Source organism: Bubalus bubalis, chromosome 6, assembly GCF_019923935.1.
Source record: "Bubalus bubalis isolate 160015118507 breed Murrah chromosome 6, NDDB_SH_1, whole genome shotgun sequence".
In the NCBI taxonomy this organism is placed as follows: Eukaryota; Metazoa; Chordata; class Mammalia; order Artiodactyla; family Bovidae; genus Bubalus; species Bubalus bubalis.
In genome coordinates, this window is record NC_059162.1 from 106,506,166 (window position 1) to 106,534,081 (window position 27,916).

Genomic DNA, 27,916 nt, shown 5'->3' on the forward strand with positions numbered 1-27,916 from the left:
ACATTTGTTTTGGTGTTTTGTTTTCACTCATTATTTTTGTGCAAGAAGGTAAGCATATAATCTAGAGTAGCACAAATTTGTTGATACAGAAATTGAGGTTTCCAATAGATTGTTTCAGAGAAATTTTTAAAGCTTTATATGTTGTTATGGTTGAATGAAATAATGCAATTTAAATCTAGTAACTTTGCTTGTCAAAGAACATCTGAGAGAAAATAAATTTAACAAACTTTGAAGAAAAGTCCATTTTTAGTTGACAAGGGGTGAATATAACTTGTTGATCATGCCAAATATCTCTGTCTCTAAAATTCAATTGTCAGTTTTACACAAAGAAAATTGCCTAGGGAAAAAATATTAACTTTCCAAAGAACCAATTATCAAAAATCAAACTGAACACTCTTGTGCTTGTCTCTCCTCCACTGTCATACAAGTGCCCCCTACTGTCGTTCATATTTAATCTATGTTTTTCTGAAATAGCTTTTCTCAGATTTCTTTTTTTTTTAGATCCTTTCCTGTGGCAGCCTTCACAAAGCATGAACATAATTCTTTCATCATACGTACTTACACAACTAGAACGGAATACTAAATGTGATCTCATTAACTTAACATAGAATTCACTCACTCACATTATATTGACACATAAAATCATCCTGAATATCTTAGAAAGATAACTAGAAGATAGACAACGAAGGTATGGAACAGGAAATACGCAGGTAGACCAATGTGGGTGGAGGAGTGCACTGAAGGGGTGTGTCCCTGTATCCTTGACACAATGGGGCAAAAAACCCCCAATGACAATGCAGTCCCCTTAAGCACAAAGGGGACTCGGGGGAAATCAGTACAAACCACCCTTGAGCCCCTTCAGACAAACAGGAGAGTCCACACAGAGGGCTCCAGGAGTTTAGAGTGGCTGCTTCTCCTCAACCTCCACTTCTGTGTCCAACATAAGTGCAGGATGCTGAAGCCAAGCATGTGGGCTTTTCCAGGTCTAACTCAGGCCTGAAGATGGGACAAAGAAGTCAGAGCTGCAGAGTACTCTCTGCAGAATTTTGGAAGAAACTGCAAGAGCCTATCTAAGCTGTCCAGACCATCCTGCTAAGGTTCTTAGTGCTTTAATCCCTGTGGAGACCTCGTCCATCATCCTGGGATCCCCCTGTTACCAATCCACACACCATGGTGGTGGGCTGGGCCGGGGCGAAGCCGGAGGAGAGCACACAGCTTCTATACTGTGCCAACTGCCAATGATAGGATATGTGCGTACGTATGCATGTGCATATACATGAACACATATACATGTACACACACGTGTGTGTATATAGCCTACAAATCCTACAAGCCAGGCTGGCACACAACTGGCTATTTACTGTACAGCTGTACAACAATTCCCCCTCAGGCCCTGACCTGTGTAAAACAAACTAAGAGTCTAGACACATTACAACAGCAAGAGTCCCATTAACAGTAACAGCAGAAGAGGGCGGAAGGAAAGGCAAGGTTGATAAGCTACAGCTACTGTTAAGCAGTCCATCACTGGAGAAGGGTCTAATCCTTGCTTGGGCTAAGAAGCAACACTTTTCCCCACTAGAGTTCTGCCAGGCCTGGACCCTCTATATGGACTCCCATCAGAATGGGCGCCATCATTTGTTAGACTCCTATCAAAACAGGTCCTGCAACCAAAACCCAGAGAGATGAAGTCGAGACACAATGGTCTTGTCCCTCAATTCATCCTCTTCCTCCCAGCTTTGAGAGCTCTAGATAAGGAATCAACTGAACAACACTGCTACTGAAACTAATCATATTTTAGCAACCTAAGTGTCCATCAATGGAAGAATGAATAAACAAAATGTGGTACATACAAAGAAATACTATTCAGCCTTAAAAAGGAATAAAATTAAGACACATACTACAATACGGATAAATTTTAAAGACATTATATTAAGTGAAATAAGCCAATCGCAAAAGTATAGATCTTGTAGGAGTCTACTTATATGAAGTACCTAGAACAGTCAAACTTCACAGAGACAGAAAACAGAAAGGTAGCTGCCAGGAGCTGGGGAGGGGAGAATGTGAATTACTGTTTAATGGGTATGAAATATAAGTTTGAGAAGTTCTGGAGATGGACAGTGGTAATGGTAACACAGCAGTGTGACTGTACTTAACGCCACTGAACTGCAGCATAAAATGGTTAAAATGGTAACTTTTATGCATATTTTACCACATTAAAAATCACATTTTACAAGACTTTTATTAATAAAAAGAAACTACAATTGCATACCCACTATGCATCAAGCAGCATGCTTTCTATATATTAATTCTTTTAACCTTTACAGAAACAGTACAAGATAAATGAGGACTTAGGAAAATCACACATATCGGTTAAGTGACTGGCCAAGGTCACAGAGCTTATAAGTACCAGAACCAGGATTTCAACGTTTACACCCTTTCCACTGTAAAATGCTGCTCTTCACCCTAGAGGGGAGATTTATCTGATACTATAAAATAGCCACAAACCAGAAAGCCCCTGGAGCAAGAAGGGACAGAGGTAAAAGAAGAATTCAAAGTTAAGAGTTCAAAGTCAAGGCAGGCACACTAATTCCACTTCTAAGGCTGTTCTTCCTCTGATGACCTTCAGGAACCTGAAACACACCAATTACCTGGTCATATAAACCCTGCCAAACTAGGAACAGAGGTGTTACACACAAAACTCAAAAATGACATTCCTCGTAACCTATCAAGCAATGTTTTATTTTGTAAGAACTTTTAAGGACTTCTCCAAGGTCAAGGGAAAAAAAAAAATGCAAAAGTTAGTGTGTCACAAAATTAAACTCCAGGTTACCCCAAACGCTAAGAAAAAGTCCTCAAGAAGCAAAGGGGCTCACAACTTCCTCCCCACTCCTCCCTTTTCTGTCTTCTGCTCCCGCTCCAGACCCACGAGGAGCAGGCCGGTCTGCACAGGCAGGTTCGGAAACCGCTGTGTGGGCCCACAGGTGGCACTGCTCGCTGACAGCGAGCCCCCGAGCCATCCGAGAGGAAGCTGCGGGGCTTGTTCGTGAGGGCAGGAAATCTGGACAGCCCGATTGCAGTCCCAGCCTGTGTCACTCCATCAGGGCTCAGGGGGGCATCCTGCCAGGTTCCATTCCAAGAATGGTGTCACTTCCACCAGGGACTAACAGTTGCTCCCGGGCAGCATTCAGGCACCGAAAGGGCTGGCCAGAGGACACAGCCAGAGTGGGGTCACAGCATGCAGGCCCCGTGAGGGACCAAACTTTTCTCGCCTTCAGGGGACGAAGGGGCACTACTACCACAGGTCAAGCAGACACAGCCCAGGAAAGGTTTCAAAACAATCCCTCTAGGTCCCGTGTCTCTCCCAGGGGCACAAGGAAGCTAGGGTTCCTGTACATGTCTATCTCTCAAATGGAAGCTGTTCTGCTGAAAACAAAAGCAGCTTCCTTCCCCATGACCCAACTGATTTATAGCCAGCAAGTGTCTCCCGGTACTCAGAAAATATGCGATCGAACAGGAAATGAAAAAATATCCATTTCTTCCCAAAGGAAGGGGGAGGAATCACATCCCTATAGAGACAGGAAAGCAGCTGACCAGAATCCCAGCCATGTCAGGGAAATGACTGTCCCCTTCTTCAACGCAGGAGTTATGAAAGCCGAGTTCCTCTCAGGCTTCAGTCACTACTGAGAGAACTTTCAAGCCAGGGCTGTTTTCTTACAGATCTTTACTAGTTTAGATAGTTACCAGATAAAAGGGGAAAATGAAAGCCCCTTATGCTCTAATGCAGGGGTCCCCAACCTCTGGGACTCAGACCTGTCAGATCAGCAGCGGCCTAAGATTAGAAATAACGCACACAACAAACGTAACGTACTTGAATCATCCTAAAACCATCCCCCCACCCCTGGTTATGTGGAAAAATTGTCTTCCACAAAATTGGTACCTGGTGCCAAAAAGGCTAGGGACCACTGTCCTAATGCCAACCAAAAGCACAACTCCACAAACTTCCTACTTTTTCCTCATGTAGGAAAGGGCCAAAATGGAATGTTTGCACAATACTCAGAGAAACCAGGAGGGACATTTTAGGTACAGGTGACCCTGATATTTAAAGTCTGCATCCACCCAATCTGAGGTTGTGGCTAAGGATGAGACACAAACCAGAGAAGAGGCTGAGACTTCTTGTTTGCCAACAGCAACCATTATAATAACAGCTTTATGTTTCCACAATGCTGCTTAGCAGGGTCTCAATGCCTTCTTTCCCACCCACAATCTAACCCTGACACCCCCCTTTTCCATTTGAGAGGGACAAGCATGTATCTTTAGTCCCTGCCACAAAGAAGGTCAGTGATTAGAAGCCTTATCCAAGGTCATTAGCTAGTCAGATGGAACTAACATTCAACTTTTAAATGTTTTCTCACATGAAGGAAGACTGCAAAACAACTGCTTCTCAAGTAATTCTTAGGCAATGAAAATTCCCTGTATCCTATCCGCAAAAACTCCTTTATCTCGCTCTCTCCTATCTCCATTTTCTACTAATGTCTCCCAACTCAGTATGCCAGGCATGTCTGCTGGCATCCAGTGCGTTTAAAGCTTCCCTCCATTATTCAACCTAACATACATTTATAAACACTGACTTCGAGCTGCGCGCTGTGCTAAACTTTGGGGACTGAAAGATGGATGAGATGCTGCCTCAGTTCTCAGGATGCACAGTCTCATTGGACACAAAAAGACAAACATGTAACTGTTATTCAGAGGAATCAGTGACATCAAAAAGGAAGAATATATGCTTAGGATGCTTCAGTTCTCATGCCATAGCATCTAGGGAGAACTGGTGTGTCCATTGAAAGGAAGCTTTCTCTCAAGGAGCCTCTGAAAATATTTTTACTTTCCTCATTCCCGACTTGACACCTCCAAATGGTGCTCCAAATGCCCCAACGCCAAGGCTGCAAACTGGTATGGCATGTAAAAACAAGAACATTACCACAATGGGAGAGAATTCTTGAGTCAGCTCTCAGAGGAAGCCCTGCAGAACCGCACCCGGGAAACCACCTGAACAATGAAATGAGTGTACTAACTCTTCCCCACTGCCCATCACTCCCACATCCAGAGAATGGGACACGCAGGAGGCTTTATCTGAAGGGAGAGAAAGGAAACCCACACTACTCCTGTGGACAAAAACTCTCCCCACCGAAACAGTCACAGTAACATCACAACGTTTGATGATTTAAAAGTCATTTAGAGGGGATATATGTATACATAAAGCTGATTCATTCTGTGGTACAGCAGAAACTGACACAACATTGTAAAGCAATTACAGTCTAAAAAAAAAAGTCATTAGTATTGTTATCCCCTCCAGATTAGTCTGCAGCTAAATCAGTCCACAAACAGTAGCAAGACACCTAGCCTAAAACAATGTACTTTAAAAATCTGTTTTTAAAACCAAAGCCCCATCATTTTAAATGTATTAGGGTCTTAGCTATATTTATACTCTATACTCTGTTCAAAGCACCATTAATTTTCATCTTCTGAAAACGACAAACCACTGATGGAAATAAAATCAAGTCCGAGAGTGACCTTTTCCCTCTCAGGGGCAGCTACCAAACACTCAGCACAAGACTTTTTCTAGGTCCACATTACTCACAGAAAAAAGAAAGAAGAATGAAGTGAGGCTTTCTATCAGCAAAACAATAGATTCTCCTATTAGGAGACCCCAAGGTGCCTAAATCAAGCAATCAAAACATTCTGCCCTCTACACCACAGAAGGGTTTAAACTATCACACTCTATTTCCTTTCCTCTACCTTCCTATCCTTTGGGGAGGGCAGAGGAGTGGAGACTAGACGGATCACATTCGAGGCCTGGGCACCTAGCAGCAGTGTCCCCTGCATATGTGGGCCTCAGAGATGAGTCTGATGACCAATCTAGTGTGTGTGTGTGCTAGGAGGGCATCTGTGAAGGAAGGAAGAAAGAAAGACGGGCAAAAAAGGAAGCAGTAGGGGTAGAAATAAAAGGTTTCCTACTACTCTAGTAGAAATCCCTACAAGCAGACTCAAGCAGATCCTGGCAACCCCTCAGGTCTACAGCTGGGAAAACAAATGAAAGGTACATCCCCACCCCTGAGACCACTCTGGCTATCCTGCACCTCCCTTGGATTTCCTAATTCTAAACTAAGCCTTTTCCCCAGACTCATTCTAATGAGAAAGCAAGTAGCTGCATGGTACGGGTTTATGGCACAGAAAATGAATGGCAATTAATAACTGGTTTGTACCAGAGAAGCTGGTTTACTTGATCCGCCTCCTGGTTCCAAGGAGTTTCTCTCTGCATTACGCCATCCTTCTAGTTATGTGTTTAATAAAGTCATACCCTCATATCTAACAATGTAGCAACCTCCCTTCCATCCCCTTATCAGCCCTCCTCCTACACTTACTATCTTTTCCCCAACCTGGAGTCTGAATCCCATTCATTAGAGGAGGAAGCATAACCTGCTGTGCAAGTGTTTCGTCTGCTGACACTCCTCAGTAGCACACGCCCCTCGTGATAGGCAGCCAAGATGATGTCATCAGTTGAATGCTCCCTGGGGTTCCGGCTTTGAGCACCTGATCTTTAACAGAGTGTGAAGTACTAAGAAAATCCAATCACACTGACATTTGGTGAATACCTGCTGAATGCAGGGCACTGAGCCAGACAAAATGACAGACAGAAGGAAGAATAAATCATAATCTGTGAGCTCCAGAAGCACAATCTAATTGGGCAAATCCATGGGAAGCTAAATACCAAAAGATAAAATACAAGTGATGACATACAGCGTGACATGGTCAACTGGCCAATGAGTGATAGAAATTAATGCTATGAGTTCAGAAGGCGACTGAGTTAGCACAGGTCAGTGTGGTTTGCAAAGGAGTACTGGGAAAAGGGAGGACTCAAGCTGGGCTCTCAGGCAGGATTTCAAGAGATGGGGACAGCCCTGACAGAAAAGGGGACGGCGCTAGCAGAGGCACAAGTCCTAAACACCAAACGAAGCCCCAGAGTAAGCTGGACAGATGGCAACAAAAATAAATAAGAGGCAAATACAAACAAAGAGGCCGTATTACCCAGCAGGCCACACTACAGACTATCAGTACAGGGACTTTTTCAAGCAAAAGGAAAATTATCCCAAATGGAAGACTGGACATGCTAGGAGAAAGGAAAAGCAACTTTTAAAAAACAATAAATATTTGGTAAATCCAGATGAATATTGTCTTGGGACTTCCCCGGCAGTTCAGGAGTTAAGACTTTGCCTTCCAGTGCAAGGGGTGTGGGTTCAATCCCTTGTCAGGGAGGTACAATCCCATGTGCCTGGCACCCAAAAAAACGAAACATAAAACAGAAGCAACACTGTAACAAATTCAATAAAGACTTCAAAAATGGTCCACATAAATACATGAATATTGTCCACACAAAGCAAAAATCATAATGGGTTTTTAGTTACTTAATAAACATAACAAAAATATACTAAAACATTTGCATTAAAAATAAATGCTTCAAAAGAACTCAAAAAGTCATCAATAAGAACATAAGATCGGGAATGAGTAAGGAAGGGTGTTTTTCAAGAGAATAGATTTAGGAGGACTCTGCAGACAGAGGCAAAACTGCGAGCCAGACAAATGAACTAGAAATGATTTGGAGTGTGAGTAAGCGACATGCAGAGGTGCCTGAGGACAGCAAAGGATGGCAGCAAAGGCTCTAAAACAAGAACCGCAGCACAGAGCCGAGATGTTGAGAGCCTGTGTCTTCTACTAAGACATTTTGGCCTTATGCTAAACTGACATATAATCTACAGCCTCTCTCTCCTACAAAGCCCTTCCCAATGAAAGACTGCTTTCTAGAGGGCACAGAGGTAAATGTCACCTTTAGTAAGTAAATAAAATAGATCAGGCTTTGAGACAAGACAAGATATGACCCACATGAAGGAGTAAAGGAGGAAGAGGGGCAGTTCCAAAGTAAGTTTGCTTTTTTAATTTTTTGGGTTAGTCGCTAAGTCGTGTCCTACTCTTTTGCCACCCCATGGACTGTAACCCACCAGGCTCCTCTGTGCATGGGATTTCCCAGGCAAGAATACTGGAGTGGGTTGCCATTTCCTTCTCCCAGGGATCTTCCCCACCCAGGGATCAAATTTACAACTCCTGCATTGGTAGGCAGATCCTTTACCACTGAGCCACCACAGAAGCCCAGAGTAAGCCTGGCAATAAAAGAGAATGAAATCATGTCAGTGTGGCAACATGGACTGACCTAGAGATTATCATTCTAAGTGAAGTCAGAAAGAGAAAGACAAATACCATACAATATTACCTAAATGTGGAATCTAGAATATGATACAAATAAACTTATTTACTAAACAGGAACAGACTCACAGACATAGAATACAAACTTATGGTTACCAAAGGGGAAAGCAGAGTGGGAGAGGGATAAATTAGGAGTTTGTGATTAGCAGATACCAACCGGGTGTGTGCTTAGTTGCTCAGCTGTGTCCAACTCTTTGCGACCCCATGGCCTGTAGCCCGCTAGGCTCCTCTGCCCATGGGATTCTCCAGGCAAGAACGCTAGAGTGGGTTGCCATGCCCTCCTCCAGGGGCTCTTCCCAACCCAGGGATCAAACCTGGGTTTCCCACATTGCAGGCAGATTTTTTACCATCTGAGCCACCAGGGAAGCCCAGATACAAACTACCATACATAAAACAGGTAAACAACAAGGTCCTATTCTGTAGCACAGGGAACTACATTCAATATCCTACAACAGACCATAATGGAAAACAATATAAAAAAGAATAGATATGTATGTATATATATAAATAACTAAATCACTTGTATACCAGAAATTAACACAACACTATAACTCACTATCCTTCAATTAAAAAAAAAAAAAGTAAACCTGGCAAGGAAAAAGCAGAAAGAATACAAACTAAACTTAAAGGACCCTTTACCCTAACCAGTGAGACTGGAGAAAGAGTTGAAAACGTTCACCTTTTAATTTGTAGTGCTTAAGTTTACAATAAGCATGTATAATTTTGTAATCATAATGAGAGTTAGATAAGCATAGGAAGCCTGTGTGTTTTCCTCTTCAGTTCTAGATTAATATTTTTTGTTTTAAAGTAACTCACAATGTCCCACACCTGACTAGGGCCCCTTGGCAAGACTGAAACCGCTAAGTAAGAAGTGCCAACCGAGGTCACAAGTCACACTCGCATCCCCACTCACAAACAATAAGAACTCTAAAAAATGCATAAAAGGTCACTTCCCTGGCCCTTCAGTCACTGTACTGTCAGAAGTAGGAGTTTTTAGAAAAGAGGAGGCTCAGGCCAAGCAGTTCTATTCAAGGAAATGAAGGGAAAGTATAATGTGGTGGTTAAGAGCAGGAGTTCTGTTGCCCCACAGAGTTATATTTCTAGATGTGACCTTGGGCAAGTTATTTCACTGGCTTGAATTTCATTTTCCTCCTCTGTGGTGGTGGTTTAGTCTGTATGCCGTGTCCAACTCCTGCGACCCCATGGACTGTAGCCTGCCAGGCTCCTCTGTCCGTGGGATTCTCCAGGCAAGAATACTGAAATGGGCTGCCATTTCCTTCTCCAGGGGATCTTCCCAACCCAGGAATCAAACCTGGGTCTCCTGCATTGCAGGCAGATTCTTCACCAACTGAGCTACAAGTGCCTACACTTTCTCCTCTGTAAAATGATGATAATAATGGTATCTATTTTATGAGGTTGTTATGAGAATTAAATGGGCTAGTGTATATAAAGTGGTTAACACAGTCCCTGGCACATGGTAAAAATTCAACTAATAGGAGCTATTATTATTAATCCATTCAGTTCATTAAAAAAAAAAGACATATCCTACAATGCTATGTAGCAGATCCATTTCCCCTCTCTTTCCTAAATGATGCCAAAAGCAAGGTGTAGAATTAGCAGGACAGGGGGTGACCCTGGGTTCTTCCTGGGTCCCTACCAAAAGAATCGCAGTGAAGAGAGGGAAGATGGCGGAAGGACGGTAAAAGACTCAACATGCCTGACTTTCAGGATGGAGGAAGAGGCTGGGAGCCACAGGGAGCAGGTGGCCCTGAGAGGCCGGGGAAAAAAACTTTTAAGGCTGAAAATCACTGCTCTGCTGGCATGAAAACTTCCTATTGACTTTGAGAGGTAAAGGAGGATTTCAAACCATTATCTGGCACAAAGATGGGCAGTAACCAAACAGCACGGGAGACTCCTCAGTCAAAACCCGTTCCGGTACCTGCAGACAAACATCAACTCTGCATGATCAGGTGACTCTGAAACACTCTTTCAAACTGATGTATATATATACACATTACCATATATAAAATAGCTAGCTAGTGGGAACCTTCTATAAAGCACAGGAAGCTCAGCTCAGTGCTTTGTGATGAATTAGGTGGGCTGGGGTGGAGGGAGGTCCCAGAGGGAGGAGATGTGTATGTATGCACATTTATAAAGTTTAAAAAAAAAATGTTAGTAATAAATTCTCAGAGACAAGCAGAAGTTAATTTCATACATTCTTCTCTCCAGGTTAGAAGTAGCTCAACAAACTGTTACAGTTTGAATTGTGTCCCCCAAAAGATGTTTAAGTCCTAACTCACAGCACCTGTGAACGTGACTTTATTTGGAAACACGGGCTTTACAAATGATTAAGTTAAGATGAGATCCTCAGGGTGAACTCTAACCCAATATAAGACTGGTTTTCTTATAAAAAGACAGACACATACGAACGGTGTAAAAGCACAGAGAGACAAGCCACCTGCAAGCCAAGGAATGCCTGAGGCTGCCAGAAACTGGGCAAAAGGCCTGGAAGATTCTCCCTCACAGGCCTCCGAAGCAGTCAATCCTGCAGACACACCCTGATTTCCGATATCTAGCTTCCAGAACTGTAAGACAGTAAATTTTTGTTGTTTAACACATTATTGACTGGGGAATTTTTGCAGAAAACTAATGCCGGTGGCCAGCAATTTGTTATGTAAGTGAATACTGAAACATCTCTGGCCAATAATGTTTGGGTAACAAAGGATGTATTGATACATCTCTGGTCAATAATGCGTTAAGCCATTCAGTTTGTGGTACTTAGCTATGGCAGCCCCGAGAAAGCAATACACCATTTTTTTTTAATTGGCATTTATCCTACTTTAATGGGGCTTCCCTGGTGGCTCAGTGGTAAAGAATCCACCTGCCAATGTAGGAGATATGGGTTAGATCCCTGGGTGGGGAAGATCCCCTGGAGAAGGAAATGGCAACTCACTCCAGTATTCTTGCTTAGGAAATACCATGGACAGAGGAGCCTGGTGGGCTACGGTCTATGGGGTCGCAAGAGAGTCAGACATGACTTAGCGACTAAACAAGAATAACTGCTGATAAACTACGTATTTTTTAAGCAAATTTTAATTTAAAATCAAAGGTGGATTACTTAAAAATGACAGGACCTGGCTATATATACACTTTTTTCCCCCAACAATGAAAATACCACTATGGGAAAAAGACACTAGGCCCAATATAGATTCTTACTCCTTTTGAACCTAGTGATCCAGGACTAGGTTTTGAATCTGCTTCCTTAACCATCCCCGGATGTAAAGAAAGAAGGAAAGCAAACTCTTGCACATTATCCACTGTGTGCCTCATGGATATTTGGTGCTAATACACATCATCTTATTCAAATTTCATAAATCCCTGCATGGTATGAACTATCTCCCCATTACTAGTGAGGAAATAAATGTTTAGAAAGGTTAAGGAAGTTACCCAACATCATACAGCCAGAAAGTGGCTGAGCCAAGATTCCAACCCCTTGTTTTTAACTAAACCAACCTGCTTCAGCAAGTACTTTTGAACCAATTAACAATCTTTTATTAATTTCAAGCACTGTGTGTTGAGTGAATTAATAAAGAGACTTTATAAATCCCATCTAATTCTCCCATTTTTACATAAGGAAACTGGCCCAAAGAAGTAAATTGACTTGACCAGAGTCACAAATTAGTTAGTATCAGAATTAGGTACCCAAGTCTCCTGATTTCCATTACATCCCATAAATTTGAGGACAACAGCAATACATGAAAACAGAGAGCACGGATGCTAGAAACTGACTACCTCAGTTCAAACCTTGGCTCTGCAATTTACCAACTCTGTGATTTGGGCAAGTCACTTTACCTCTCTGTTTGGTTTCCTCACCTGAAAATGGAGATCCTGTCTTACATCGCTACTCTAAGGACTGAATGAATAAAGACACACATAAATTTTTGTGCCTGGAATATTAATAAGTGTTATATTCGTTAACTGCTTCTGCTCCAACTATTATTAAATGATGCTAAGTAAAACATCAAAGAGGATACACATACTGACTGTAGTTTTATTAAACTGCATACAAATGCACTCATTGAGAGATAAACAGAGAGGGAAACGAGAAATAGGCTCTTTGTTCCTGTAAATTTGCCTAATTCAGTTATTAGCAATAACATTTATTTTTTACTCTGTACCAGGCTCAGTATTTGATATGTTACAGACAATACTAAATTTCATTAAATCTAAGACACCATCAACTGCAGAAAGAATCAGTATTTCATTTACTCTCCCCAGCAGCCCAATGAAGTAGAGAGTTCCCTTATTCTGCAGATAAGAAGCTGAGACATAGAGAGGTTAAAGAATTCATGCAAGGTCACACAGCTATTCAATAGCCAAACCAGGTCTCAATCCCAGATCTATCAGACTCCAAAATCCCTTACACTGAACCGCTTTATTATCAACTTGGTGCTGTTCAAATTTTTCATGGAATCACCTGGGAATCTCGCTAAAATAAAAACTGATTTAGCAGGTGGGGGTGGAGCCTAACACTGTGTCTTTCTAACCAGCTCCCAGGTGCTGTGGATGCTGCTAGCCCTGGATCACCAAGTCTCTAACTATTCTGCTTCCATTACAATTCTTCTTCCTCCTCCTGGGTCTCCATTCCCAGCTGGGCAATCAGCTAATGAAAAGGACTTTAACTCCCAAAAGACAGAGGAACCTCCTAATTAAGTCTTTGTTTCTCTGCCACCTTCCCTGCTCCTTCCTCTCCCCTCCTGGGCCCCACTCTCTTTTCTAAGGCAGTCTACACAAAGCTACGGAGAGGAAGCTAATAGGGAGTTCAAAATGAATGGCTGGGGAACCTAAGGGGATTTCTAACAAAAACAATGTTAACCTTATGCTTGGATGATCTGGGGTGACAAGGTACCACCTCAAAGTCCACATGTGACTCTGAAAGGTGAGTGAAAGCTCCTGGAGTAAACTGGAAACTAAGGATTATTTACTCCCATCATTTCTCCAAAGATAATGGGTGTGACCTCTCCCCACCCCCACTCTCAGTTTAGGTCTCTGAGCAACACAGGTAATTACGGTCTGCCTACTTACTACAGAAACAGCTAGCTTCAATCAGGCGCAGTCCTCTCTCCTGCTCTACCTGTCCTACATTTTTTAGGGATTGTCTTTGTTTGTGCTCTTTGTGCTTATGAACACTACCAAACACATTCAGAAGTGCTGAACTGGCCTGAGCCTTTCTATAGTGGTCCTGGGTACCTAGGTTAGAAAACAAGTCTGAAATTCAGTTCTGTGTGATGTAATTGAATGGCAGGCTAGCACTACCCAGAGCATGGGATTGCTTTTGACTCAAGAGCTCCGCAGACCCCTCTCTGTCACCACGATCCCTCCCTCTATTCCATGGGGTTGGCTTATGGAAAACAATTCTGAATACTCATTGGAAGGACTGATGCTGAAGTTGAAACTCCAATACTTTGGCCACCTGATGCGAAGAACTGACTCACTGGAAAAGACCCTGATGCTGGGAAAGATTGAAAGCAGGAGAAGGGGATGACAGAGGATGAGGTGGTTGGATGGCATCACCGTCTGGATGGACATGAGTTTGAGCAAGCTCCAGGAGTTGGTTGATGGACAGGGAAGCCTGGAGTGCTGCAGGCCATGGGATTGCCGAGTCGGACGTGACTGAGCGACTGAACTGAACTAAACTGAAACAATCCTGAATATTGAATGGAAAGACTGATGCTGAAGCTCCAGTACTTTGGCCACTTGATGTACAGAGCCAATGCATTGGAAAAGACCCTGATGCTATGAAAGATTGAGGGCAAAAGGAGAAGGGGGTGGCAGAGAATGAGATGGGTTAATACCATCACCAATTCAATGGACATGAATCTGAGCAAACTTTGGGAGATGGCGAAGGACTGGGGAATCTGGTGTGCTGTAGTCCATGGGGTCCCAAAGAGTCAGACACAGCATAATGACTGAACAACAACAATAAACAATACTGCAACTCTATTTGAGCAAATCAAATCAGACCATTTTCAAGAGCAGTCTGACTTGAAAATCTTAAGTTGCTTTAAAGCAACTCAGACTACAAAATCAAAACTTAAGGTAAGAGGGCCTCCTGCCCAGTGGAGTTCACCAGGCCTGAGTACAAAAATCTAGTTCAGTTGCTTATCAGCATGTGACCCTCAGGGAACTTACTCAGGTTCCTTAAGCTTTGGCCTCCTCATCTGTAATATCCACCAATATCACTGGACTGTCACAGGATGCTACTTGTGACGATTAAATGAGATAAAGCACCTAGCATTCAGGGTTTAATATGTATTCGTTTCCTCTCCCCACCCCTGCTCACAGGGATACACAGTCAAGCTGATAATGTGCATCTGTTCCAAATCACATAAAGGAACTGTGTTTAGGCATGGTTTCATTAAAAAAAAAGAAAGAAAGAAAAATCACCACTCGCCTGGTGAGATCTGGCTCTGGCACCAGTTAGTTACATGACCTTGGACAAGTTACTAACACTTTTCCATTCCTCATTTCATTTCCTTCCAAGAAACAAGAGTGAGCTCAACTGATCATTTCCAGTTCATTCATTTGACAAATATTGAGTACCTTACTCAATGGTAAAGAACCCGCCTGCCAACGCAGGAGATGCAGGCTCGATCCCTGGGTCAGGAAGATCCCCTGGAGAAGGAAAATGGCAACCTACTCCAGTATTCTTGCCTGGAGAATCCCATGGACAGAGGAGCCTGGCGGGGGTCCTAGGGGTTGCAAAGAATTGGACACAACTTACTGACTAAACAACAGCATACACCAGACACTCTTCTGGGTACTAGGAATACAAGAGTTAATAAATAAAAACATGCAGGAACTTCCGCTCTGCTTTTAGACAAATAATGTAAACAAGAGGAAGCAGCTAATAACAGCAACAAATATCTTCTGCCTTTATTAGCTCCTTTAAAATTGCCCACACTTACCAGTTTAACATCTGATACGCCCTCTATCCGAGGACAGTATATTAAATGGATTTTTGGAGCAGGGAGTTGGGATAGGAGATTGCTCCATCTACTCCTAGCTCTGACCTGATATTGCAGTGTCTCCAAGAATGGTGCACCCCATCAGGGGGAAAAAAGTGGTGCAGAAAAATAGACTTTAGTTGGTCTGCCATGGAGAACTGGAACTGCGGCCTTTGGTCTTTCTGTTTCTTGCTTTTCACTACAGCTCATGTGTAACTGCACAGGGACCCTTTGAGAAACATGTAAGGATGGTTTTTCAGAGTTTTTTTTTCTTTTACCACCCGAAATAGAGACACACACACAAAAAATGTCCACACTATCTTCTCTTACTAACATACCACCTGATGTGAACAGTTTTACAGTTTTGGAAAGTTTTTTTCAGGTAGGAGTTTGAAGTAAGAGCAAAGCCGGAGTACAGAGCAATCACAGCAGTACTGGTAAGAGATAAGGCTCTGAACTCATATATTAGCAGTGGCACTGGAGGAGAGGAGCGGTGGAGAGAGTCACAGGAGACAGAACCCATGGGACTTGCTGAAAGCCTGGTCGCCTGGGCAGGGTGCAGGAGAGGGAGGAGACCTGCATGAAGCCAGATTCCTGGCTTGGACACCTGGATGGGTGAGGAAGACATTCAGCTGAGCGGGGGACCCAGGAAGTGAAGTAGGTCTGGGAGCAGGGAGGGGAACAATGATGCCCATTTGGACATATCAAGTTTGAGATGTCTGTGGGACAATCGTATGGAAAAACCCATTGCAGGTACTGTAAGTTGTTGGAAGAACAAAGAAATATAACCACCACCAACATTTGCAAAGTGGTTCACTTTTTTCAAGTATTGGTACATCACATCCATCTCATTTGACACAACCTACACCCTGAACAAGATCATAATTAGGTTGAGAAGTTCAAACAAATACATACAAAAAGTTAACTAACAACAACAACAAAAGAAATGCTACAAGGCAGTTTTGGTTTATGATGAGTTGCAAGAAAAACACTTGTTATACTTAAACCACTAATCAAATCCCCACTCAACTTTCTAATCTCTGGAGCTTTTATTTCTTCAACTTTCCATATTATCACAAGCCTATCTGCTGAAGGCATTACACATCTTTACAAGCCCAAAAGTGAGATGTGATCAAGAGGAGGAGGCGGGAGAGGAAAGAAGGCAGAGACTACGGCTCTGCTTTTAGACAAAGACGGAGGGAAGCAGCCAACAGCAGCAACAGGGACGACAGGCTGCCTCTCCCCCAGGGCAGTGCCCCCATGCCCATCCACACTTACTAACAGACCGCCTGTGCCCACAGCTACAGCGGCTACTGCCTCTTATCCCTTCTCAATGGCATGTTCATGCCAGGGCCTCCACTGCCTCACCCCAGGAGCCGCCCACAGGATGATGCAAGAGAGGAGGCCTGCGCGATAGGAATCTAATGCTCCCTCTAAAGCTTTCCCTCCCACAGGCAGGTGGAGGGAAATTCCAGCCCCTCACAGACACCCATTCTTCTAATAAAGGCAGCACTACATGAAAAGTGTTATGATACTAATTAAAAATAACAACAATAAAAACAATGAATCAGTCCTCTGGGAGAGGTGAGGATCTCAAAGCACCCCGCCCGAACTAGTCTGGTCCGCTCTCCTTTTGGGAAACTAACCAACAGAGGCTGGGATGGGTCCTACATTCCAATGCCCAGAGGTGCTCCAGACCAAGCCAGACCAGTTTCTTTCCAATTGAACAGCAACCCCATGGCTCATTTCTGGTGTCTGCAGAAGGTCTGGGATGAATTTCCTCATGTTACAATTGTACAGGGAACCCAAGTGTTCCAGATGGTCTCCTGCCTACCACTCCAGCCACAGGCCACAGAGAGCAGGGGGCGCAGTTAGGATCCTGACCTGGCTGTATGGAGAGGGAACATGGAAATAAGGTTCTGCACGACTGGAAAGGGCACTGAGAGAAACGGCCTGACACCAAAGGGCCATGGACAGCCGCTCCCTGTCACTCTGCTTGGAACAGAAGATAAGCTTGACTCTGTCAAACCCCTTTCCCTCTGGACTAGGTCTCTTTTTAGGAGAATTTCTATTGGGAAAATGATAGCTAAAAAAGGAGTAACCATCTATTATGTGTTCAACTGCTTATCCTTTCTTTATTGTCTGTCATTTGTAACATTCACTGTATACTTCCATTCCTGGGGGGGGGCAGATAGAGGGTTTATGAACTCCACTTATTCAGTGGTAGATACTGTGCTACATTCACAGAGGCTCCTAACAGAGGCATTTTTTGGCTGATGGTGATGACAAGGCTAGCAGAGGGTGATCATACATGTAAAGCAGCATCCCCTGGAGTGATCCACTGCATTTTGTGAAAGGAGAGGCAAGGAACAAGCAAGCGTGCACACACACCTCCTGCAGGACCCAGAATCTGTACTGGATCAGCCAAACCAGGGACTGAAATGAGAGCAAAGATTCTCCAAATTAGTGGAGACACACCTTCCACTCCCAGGGATGACTCACATCAAGTTTACCCAATACAGAGTCCAAATTTACAAAACCAAGAACAGAAAACAAGTCACACTGTGGAGAACATACCAGTTAACAACTAAATCGGAGAACATCACAGGGGGAAGACCTAAGTCAAATCTGAAGGGGACCTAATACACCAGGAAATACCCTCTACACTAAAGGTAAAAAACCCAAGCAAGCAGAGGACAAAGGGAAGGGTAACTAATACTCTTTGTAGATATAAAGGTGAGATAAACTCTGAAGGACACTATCATGATTTGAAAAATTGTGATTATATTGACCTTCCCTGGTGATTATATATTAACCTTCCCTGGTGGCTCAGATGTATAGAGTCTGCCTGCAATGCAGGAGATGCAGGTTTGATCCCTGTGTTGGAAAGATCTCCTGGAGAAGGAAATGGCAAACCCACTCCAATATTCTTGCCCGCAAAATCCTACGGACAGAAGAGCCTGGCAGGCTACAGACCACGTTGTCACAAAGAGTCAAACATGACTGAGCGACTTCACTTTGATTATACTGAACCTGCTAAGGTAAGGCAGGGGAGGTTCCGAGTCATGAGAACAAATCCATCATGTCCGCTGCCTGCCTGCCAAAATCAACAAAAAGGAGGCTGCGTCCTCCACAATAGCCACTCTGTTTAGTCTTGCAAAGAACCCGGACTTCACAAGCCTGGTCCAAACAGAATAGGAAATACTAACCCTGCAGTCTTCATGGAAAGCACCAATGTTCCTGAGCTCAACTGCCCTGGGGAGAGTAAGCAAGGCTAGCTCATGAGGACTCCCACAACAGACAGTGAGACAAGTATTAAAGACCACAGGGGAGAAAAGCCTCCCTCCTTGTCAAGAGTCAAGATGCTCCTAACTGCAAAAGTCAGATTAAGTCAACAAATAGAGAAAAAATCAATTCTGCCCTGTACTTTACTAAATGATAGAAAAGAATATACAAGTTACATAAGGTTCTGAAAGACTTTAAAATTTTCCTAGGGGCACAAAATAAAAGTCAGAAAATAATATAAACAATCGATAACCAAGCAGATGTTAACGTTTTCTTAGAAAGACCCCTGATTCTGTGCATACGTGCTTAGTCGCTCAGTTGTCTCCAAGCCTTTGCAACCCCACAGACTGTAGTCTGCCAGGCTCCTCTGTCCATGGGATTCTCCAAGCAAGAATACTGGAGTGGGTCGCCATGCCCTCCTACAGGGGATTTTTCCTACCCAGGGACAGAACCCAGGTCTCCCGCATTGCAAGCAGATTCTTTACCATCTGAGCCACCAGGGAAGCCCAAGAATACTGGAGTGGGTAACCTTTCCCTTCTCCAGGGGATCTTCCCAAACTAGGAATCGAGCCAGGGTCTCCTGTATTGCAAGTGGATTCTTTACCAGCTGAGCTACCAAGGAAGCCCCCCACCCCACCCAACCCCCGTTCTGTAAAGACCCTTTATTCTTCCATCAAACCTACACTGGAAAACTTGGATCCCAGATCAATCCACCTGTCTGCTCTCTCAGTGTCTAGACTCAGGTTGTTGAGTGCTTCTGGGGTTAGAGGGAGAGAATGAACACACCTGGGCAAGCATGCACACACACACACAGACGCACAACCCCTACTCTCAGCAGATAACTTCACCCCTGACTTCCAGAGAGAACAGAATCCATCAGGAGAAACTCCCTGGCCTCTAATCAACCAGCTCGGCCACCTGCATTCTTGCCTTCCTCCATCCTTCTCATCAGACACATTCTTCCTCGGACTCTGGATCTCATGCTTTCATCAATTATTCTCTCCCTCCCTTGAATTTTATTCTTTCCTCTGCTGACTCTTCCCAAACAGTACTTAAACTTAATTCCATGTTAATGTTTAATTCTGTGTTACAATTAACAAGCAAAATGCCCTTCACCCCTACCTCCCCCTCTAACTAGTCTGGGCCCTCCTCCTCTCTGCTTCATCCAAGTCTAGGTTTCCAAACCCGCTTCCCATTCACTCCCCAACCCACTGCTTTCTGGACTATACTTTCCATACTGCCATTGAAAATGCCCCAGGAAAAGGTGACCTTTCTAACAGAGGAGAAAGGTCTTGCTTGACCTCTAAATAATCTGACTGGTGTGACACAACTTCCTTCTTGAACTCAGGTCTCCCCTCTTCATCCTACATCTCTGGGCGCTCACTTGCGGTGGACAATTTCCTTCACGGGATCCTCTTCCTCTGGTCCCCAAGCCACCCTCTCCTTGGAGTTCCCCAGGGTTTTTGTCTCTCAGTGTACACACACTCGCTCAGCAACCTCCTGGTCCGTCCACTCCTATCTAGAGCCCTCCTGAGCCCCATATCCTATAGGTGCCCTCCGGCAGGGCACCTCTACCGGCGCCCCTCAGAAACCCCAACTTCAACACAACCAATGGGAACCCTGCGCCATCCCATCCCTGCACATCCCAGCCCTGCGCATCCCAACCCTGCACATCCCAACCCTGCACATCCCAACCCTGCACATCCCAACCCTGCGCATCCCATCCCTGCACATCCCATCCCTGCGCATCCCAACCCTGCACATCCCAGCCCTGCGCAGGGGATGGAGCCAAAGTGCCACCCCTGCGCCAGCACTGCCACCAGTCCCCACAAACAGCCTCCCTCCCCTCAGACTCCCGATTTTAGTTAATGACACCACCCATCCACACAGAAGCCTGCAAGTCAGCCTAGGTTCTCCCCTCTCACACCACATCCAGTTAGTCAGCAAAACCCATGGATTTTACCCCTTAACATTTCTTGATTTGTCCACTTCACATTGCTAAGTCCACACCTTAGTTTAAACTCTAATCACTCGTAAATCACTCTAACAGCCGCCTAACTGGTCTGTCACTAGCCTTGCCCCTCTCCAGTCCTCTGTCACAACTCTGCTACAGCAGGGGTATTTCTAAAGTGTAAATCCAATCCTAGTCTTCCTTGCCTAAGATCCTTCAATGGCTCCCCAAAGCCTGTAGGGTGAGGTCTAAACTCTCTGCAGTATGGCAGAGAATCAGTCAACATTCCAGCCCTGCCCACTCTTCCTACCTCATCTCATTTCTCCTCCCCTCACATCCTCCACTCCACCCTTAACTAAGATCCCGTGTTTCCTCTCCTAAGGTTCTCCATCCCTCCTCCTGTTCATGCTGCCCAGAACGCCCTTCACCTGAACTTTCTGCCCAGAGTCCTGAATTCTCTAGGTGGCAAGTCAGTCACTCCCTCTTGGATGCCTTCCCTGGCCCTTTCCCACTCTGGCCGTCATGGGTACTCCTTTTCACTACCATGGCACTAGACTCATATGTTCACTAGCACTCCCTGCAATGGAAGGTCATTGTCAGTCCACCAAAATGTCTTTCCTGTTAAACCGTAAGGTCAAAGAGATGCAAGGACATTATCTTTGTTCCTTCAACACTTCGCCTACTGCCTAGTTCGGAGCAGATATTCAATAAATGATTATTGGACCTTCCCTGGTGGCTCAGAGGTTAAGACTCGCGCTTCCACTGCAGGGCGTGGGTTCAATCCCTAGTTGGGCAACTAAGATCCCACTGCCACACGATGTGGCTAATAAATAAGCACTAGTTAAATGAATGAATGGCTCCTCCAAACAACCCCCTGACACTCTGGGAGATTAGCGCTTTAAGATATAATGGAAGATTTTAGAAGGGATTTAAGAGGATTTCTTATGCAATTCTCAGCAGGTGTTCCTGGAAGCATACATTGAAGGTTGTCAGAGGATGGGAAGAGTGTGTGTCTGGGGCACTCAGCGTTGCTAATTTAAGTGAGACGTAATGACCAAGAAACCCAATCTTGAGCCTTAAGTTCAAACACACAGCCCTACCTAACAAGTTCAGATGGACTAAAATCTTTAGAAGAAGATTTTTAAACAAGAAAAAAGATTTTGCTTTGAAATAGCCCTGGAACAAGTGATAGTTAATTCTTTTCAAGACAAAATCTTCTAGAAGAGTTAACAATGTTGATACAGTATCTAAACTTAGGTCCCTGTGCATGCTAAGTCACTTCAGTCATGTCAGATTCTTGCGACCCTATGGACTACAGCCCGCCAGGCTCCTCTGTCCATGGTGATTCTCCAGGCAAGAATACAGGAGTGGGTTGCCATGCCCTTCTCCAGGGGATCTTCCCAACTCAGGGATGGAACCCACGTCTCTTTTGTCAATGCCACCTGGGAAGCCCTGCCCAGAATGTCTCTCAAACAGGCCCTTCCCTCTTTAATCTAACCTTAATCTAACCTCTTGACTCAATTGCAACAGTGACATGCAAGAGAGTCAATCTCCACTCTCATTCATCATTTACAGTCACTACACTAATCCTGTCCATTGCATAAAACTCAGGCTCCCCGTATGAACGTTCAGGACCTTCTTTGCCTCGATCCCTAATCTTAATGTTATTTTTCAACGCTAAGTGCCCCCATCTTCCAGTTAACACACTCCCCAATAGAGTATCTACTTATAGCTGCTAGTAGAATGCAGTGTACAAAAGTGACCTTATTCACTGTTGAAGACCCACTGAAAAACATGGCCAAAAAAAAAATTCCTTCCCTACATATCTCAATCCAACATGCTCCTACAGGTTGAAACCATCTGAACTTCAACAGACACTTCAAGCAAGCTTGTTCTTTTACCCACACAGAGGAATTGTTTACCTTTCTGAATAACAACAATGAGAGAAATTTGCTATGTTAAGAGGCAACCCAACAGTACATCTGGCAAAGCCCTTGCCCAAGAGAAAGATGCTGACTGACCAATTAATTAACTTATCCTAGGCAACAGCCCAAATCAACCCTGATAACTAGCACATCCTGATGACTGACACATAGTCCTGCAGAAGAAAGCAGTCCTGAACAGTGAAAGAAAAATAAGTGTTCGGGCCCCACGAAAGCAGACTCACAATCTGACACAAAATTTACGGAGCCAGAAGCAAGTTAAGGGTATCAGATCCCAGGCTGCTAAAAAGGGCCTATTCTTGAGAGCTGTGTTCTCTCCAGCTAGAGCACATCTATCTGCAGGTAGGCCTGCCTTTCCACATTCTCCACACATACACAGAAGGCATATAACCCAAAGCTCTACATACTGTTCTGTATTTTTTTTAATCATTTTCTGCATTAAGCACACACAACTTTTACAATATGAAAAGAAAATTATCTTAAAATATGACTTGAAAGTGCTGCCAAGATTGCCCTTTCTCTTGAGAGAAATTCTCTGCCAATGGACCACATGCAAAACAAGTATGAAAAGTCCCTACTCTGTAAGAATATAAAATCTCATTAGGGAAACAATTCAAACAGACATGAGGCAATGCAAGAATAACACAAAACAGTATATAGTTAAAAGACTAATTAGGAGGCAGACATTCCAGGAGATCAGTGAAGGGAGAGATCAATTTCTGATAGAGGAACGGGAGAAAGCCACATGGAGGACACAGGCCTTGCTAATAAGGAGAGATAAGATGTGAAGAATCAAAGAGAAAGGGAGCGGGCATCCCAGGAAGAGAGAACATGAAGGCACAGGGGCAGGTATGAGGACCTGAGGGAACAATTACTGAGACCTGCCCAAATGAAGCACAGAGCTATCACAGTGGAGAGAATTAGCTGTGCAGGACAAGTCAAATTATGGAAGTCAAATAAACTGGAGACAGACTCAGAAATTCAGTGTAATTTATTCCAGGAACTGAGAAGTTCTGGAAGAAAAAGATAGTATTTTACTAGAAGTAACAAAAAAGTAGGAATAAACATTCTTAGATACTGCAAACACACCAAGCCAACGGGTCTGAAAGAGGCCCTGACAGAAGCAAGAGAACAGAGGCTTAAACTCCAGCCAAGACCATGAGGAGCAAAGGCAGGAGCTTTAGCACTCCACACACCTAGTCGCAACGTGGCTCAACATATAATTGTCAGAAGCTGAAAGTGCCAACCTTATTTAGTAAAAGGAATGCCTGGGCGTTTTCAGGATCATTGAGAAAACACTACCAACTCATTGTGCAACCCGTAATTGTTCACTTGTGATTTGATCCTCTTCCCAGATGTGCACTCTGAAGTATTCTCTATACGATGATCTTGAAAACCTGAAATTGGCATTGAAAAGTACCAGGACAATAAGGCCTCAGCTGATGTATTTCCCTGGCGTGGATGATGTCACTTGCCAAGCAAGTCCAAGACAGTAAGCAAGCAAGCAGTAGCTCTCATAAGCACTGTTAGCACATGCACACATTTATGATTTCAACAGCATGAATGTGGCCAAACCTTGTGATTTCCCAGCAGACGGACTTGACTCACTTTCTGAATTAACAGTGTCCATGACCAGAAGTAGCAATTACTCTATTGTTCTGTCTAGAAGCTATCCACTCCAATTCATGGGCTGTGTTCTAAAAAGGAACTTAAAAACCAAGTGTACATTTAACTAAGAGATTGCTTCACAGTGTCACTTAGATAAACAATACCAAATCCTAAGCTTGTATTTTCCAACCACTGTGTTAACAAAACTTTACCACTTTGCACTACATTGTTTTAGTGATTTATATACCATGAAACCTCTCCCATAATGAGAGAAAAATAAATCCTTCACAGCTCAGAGATCTGGAAATGCAGGCCACATGAAGTGTGTGACAGTCGTTCAGGGGCTAAAAACTGATAACAATAATGATATTAACAATGACAGTTAATCACTCTCAGAGACATACTGTACACAGAGGCAAAACTAGTCTGTGATGTTACAAGTTAGGATAGTGGGGGCAGGGGAGTGACTGGAAGAGAGTACAGGGAGGTTGTGGATGCTGATAATTTTCTTTTTGTTGATGTGAATGATGGTATACATGATTCATGTTTGTGAAAATATTTTTCTGTATGTATACTTTGATAAAAATCTAACTAAAAAAACAAACAAACAATGATAGTAACAACTATTTTCACAATTAACTCACTTCAACCAAGTCACTGCTCTGATTTTTAAATTTCCTTCTGCGTGGAAGAAGGAAAGAATGGAAGAATTGCCTTCCTTTCCATACAGCATGGAACTTTCATCTAGAAGCCTGGATCCTCTCACTGAACTTGCTCAAAGTCTCTTAGTTGTGTCCGACTCTTTGCAACCCCACTGACTGCAATCTGCCAGATTCCTCTGTTCATGGAATTCTCCAGGCAAGAAAACTGGAGTGGGTAGCCATTCCCTTCTCCGGGGGATCTTCTTGACTCAGGGATGGAACCTGCGTCTCCTGCATTGCAGGCAGATTCTCTACCATCTGAGCCACCAGGATCCTCTGACTACTGGACAATAATTTAACTCTGTATTACTAAATTTGCCCACGTGTATAATACTTTCCTTATAGGATATTACGGAGATCAAATAAGGTAATGAATATGAGGCCGCTCTGTAAAATACAAAGTACTATATATATGAAGGTTTTACTAAACATTAATGGCCTAATACGTGTCAATAGCTCATTTATATTCTTATGAATCCCAAGGAGTTAGTATTACCATCCCCATTTTAACAGATGAGAAATGCAAAGCTCAGAGGTTAAGCAACTTTTCCATGGTCACACAGTGTAGGTAAAGGGCAAAACTAGGGCTGAAGAATACAAAGCCTTGCTCGATTTGTTAAACAGTATGCCGACCCTGCACTCCTAACTCTCTGTGCACTAAGTTTTATAAGTTCTTTTCTGTGGTATGATTAAAAAAAAAAAAGCAGTCCTAACTAGCTTCATATACCCCTGGCACCTAGTGAGAACTCTGAAGTTTTTATGTACCAAATAATCCATGTTACCAATGTTGAAATGTAAATGTTCTTTTTTATTTCTAGTTCAGCCTAGCATGTAAAGGCTCTTCAGCCTTTAGGGCTTTGTGAAAACATAGTCTAATTCCTCCTTACATATCACCCTTTTTGTTTAACCACTCACCTCAAATCCAGAGTGTGTCTGTTTCTAAGTGAAAGTGAAAAGTGAAGTCGCTCAGTCATTCCGACTCTTGCGACCCCATGGACTGTAGCCTACCAGGCTTCTCCGTCCAGGGGATTTTCCAGGCAAGAGTACTGGAATGGGTTGCCATTTCCTTCTCCAGGAGATCTTCCCGACTCAGGATTAAACCTGGGTCTCCAGCATTGTAGGCAGACACTTTACCGTCTGAGCTACCAGGGAAGTAAACCTCCTCTCTAAAAGCTAAAACTCCGTCCATACGTGACCAAGGGTAGAGTTTGTCTCTACACTAGGAAAAGAATCAGCTTCCGGTTCTCCTACCTCTCTGACTGTTACTTCTTAGCTCCCATTGGTGTTCATAAGGACCTCAATGTACATGTGACCAGTCCATATCATCATCTGGATGAAACATTTCTCTCTTGTTTTGATATTTACCAAGCAACCATCTGATTATGAGCTTCACAAGCACTTTGGTATAAGGAAAAGTGTGCTCCAGGCAGCAGTAAGAATTTCCAATCACTGGACAGGTATGTCCTCTATTATGAAGCAATAAAATTGGCCTACAAACGGTTGCTTTTTTTTTTTTTTAACTTTCAATGACTGACTCCCCCAATGCCCATGGAATGAAGCCACAAAAGAATCTTTATATGCTGGACTCTGAGTTCTTTACAGTATCACCTGCTCCCACAAAACTCTAGCCCTTCGGTCACACTCAACTATTCCCATTCCTCAAACCTCTCCATTCAGTTCATACCTTCATGCCTTTGCACGTGTTACTTCCTCTGCCTTCTCCCGTACCTATGCTCCTCCATCAGACTAAACCCCATTTATCCTAAAGGCTCACTCAAATGTCACCGCTTTTCTCAGACCTCCCAGAGAACCCCAAGGGGAGATACTCATCTCTCCTCTGCTTCTGCAGTACTTTACCCACACATCTGTTCCAGCACTGATCATAGGATCACAATGATCTGCTTGCATGTATGTTTCCCTTGCTAGATATGAATGACCAAGGGCAGGAACCAGATCTCATTCAAAATTCTGGCATCTCCATGGCTAATACTATGTTACCTTTAAAAGATATTTAATAATTGTTCGTTGGAGGATCAGAAGAATGAAGAACCTACCCTGATTCTGTCAGGTTGCTGCCCACTGTAAAATGTTAGGATCCAAAGTTTAGGTACTAAACTAAACTTAGTTCCTCCTGTTTGCTGGCCAGTGAAGGTCTGTAAGAGCCTTTGGGATATTTAGGAAATGAGAGAGTGTTTATGTCCAGGCTGCATCCAATCCTGCCAAAACCATGCTCACTACCAACACACAGGCAAATGGTTGCCAGGCACAATTCTGGAAAACCCATGCTTGACAACCAACCCTAATACAGCTGCAATACATACTGCCCTACTCCCCTCACGCTGCAAATGCATCGCTTCCCTTCTCATCTTTGCCCCTTCTGGGACAGTTTATGCAATTGAAAACTTTAGCTCTCCTGAATACGAAAATCCTGTTTCATTTGTAGAGCGAGGTGACTACAAATTAATAGAAGCAGAGAGATCCAAGTCATTTAAGGGTCAAACAATGAGTGTCTAGGATCCCCATCATCATCAGCGTCTCTTTCCCCAACTCTCTCCAAAAGAATGTTTGGCTTTAACCTCACCAACTACCTCCCCTGCTCACTCTACTGATTCCAGCTTAGGCAAACAGTTCTCTATAAGGTAATAAGGGGATTTATAAGTCTGGAAAATGCAGGAATTCCACACCGCCAAGTAACAAAGGTTCGGATGCTAATCCACCCTGACTTCCCAGTGAGAATGGTGCAGAGAAGGGAGAGAAATTCTTTGGCACTTAAGCATAAAGCAGACTGCACAACAGTCTCATATAGCTCAAGTTAATTGACTCTGGCCCACCATTTTTGACTCATTCTTCCGCTCAAAAAAAGAGATCTGTGTCTGGGAAGGATCAAATTCCTATATACCTGATCAAAGTCCTTCAGAGGAAGGCCAAACTGAGTGAAACAGCTAAAAGGACTGGACACAGGAGCCTCTCCTGGAACAAGCCCTACTTCCCTTCTTTCCTAGTTTCACCTGCCAGCAATCGCACTTCCTTTCAGCTGGAGGCCACCAGCAAGATGATCCAATGAAGTACTGGGATTTCTTCACCTATTTTTGTTTTAATTCTGCTGGT

General features: G+C 43.6%; 1 protein-coding gene and 1 non-coding gene across 8 annotated transcripts in view; one reads left to right on the top strand and one right to left on the bottom strand.

Annotated features, from left to right (window-relative positions):
- Nucleotides 1-27,916, bottom strand: part of MACF1 (microtubule actin crosslinking factor 1) — a 338,009-nt gene that overhangs the window by 293,806 nt on the left and 16,287 nt on the right. The gene's annotated exons all lie outside the window — the stretch shown is intronic.
- On the top strand, nt 15,237-15,423 carry LOC112585896. The gene has a single exon (XR_003110467.3). It is a non-coding gene; the product is annotated as a U2 spliceosomal RNA (small nuclear RNA).